Consider the following 743-nt stretch of genomic DNA (forward strand, 5'->3'; position numbering starts at 1 on the left):
CCTCCTTTCCTGAAAGGGGACATCAAGCTCGTGGTTTGTGGGCATTTAAGGAAGGCGAGCGATGGCTTCATCGTTTATATAGCAATTTTCTGTATGGTACCTTATTAAATGCCGTTTGTAAGTCCATGAAGGCACAGTCTGTCCAGCCATCCCTTTCTTATAATATATCTATCAATCTCAAATAGAAACAAATCAGATTAGTGGTGAATTATCTTCTCTGAATCGAAACTGCCTCGGGTTCAATATATTATTCTCCTCCAGATATTTTGTCCATCTATCTTTGATGATTCTCTCACAAATTTTAACTATTGTACTCGTTAGGGACACTGGTCTATAATTTGTTGGGTCTTCCTTATTTCCCCCCCTTACATATTGGCATTTTTCCAGTCTCCTGGTAGTTTTCCTTCTTTGAGTGAGCATTCAATTATTTTGTATATTTTTCCTGTTAGTTCTTCTATACATTCCTTTAGTATCCAGTTTGCAACTCAGTCCAGTCCATGTCACTCGTTAACGTCAAGCTTTAATATTTGATTCCTTATTTCGTCCTGAGTAATATATATATATATATATATATATATATATATATATATATATATGTATATATATATATATATATATATATATATATATATATATATTTCATTGGAGGAAATCTTACTTCAATTCTTTGATCACAGTTTTGTAGATATTTTTCCTATTTGGTGAATACAGATTTGAAATGTGTGTTCATAATATCTACCATT

The sequence above is a fragment of the Oratosquilla oratoria genome, chromosome 43 (genome assembly GCF_046742065.1).
Source record: "Oratosquilla oratoria isolate Oo_2021 chromosome 43, ASM4674206v1, whole genome shotgun sequence".
Classification (NCBI taxonomy): domain Eukaryota; kingdom Metazoa; phylum Arthropoda; class Malacostraca; order Stomatopoda; family Squillidae; genus Oratosquilla; species Oratosquilla oratoria.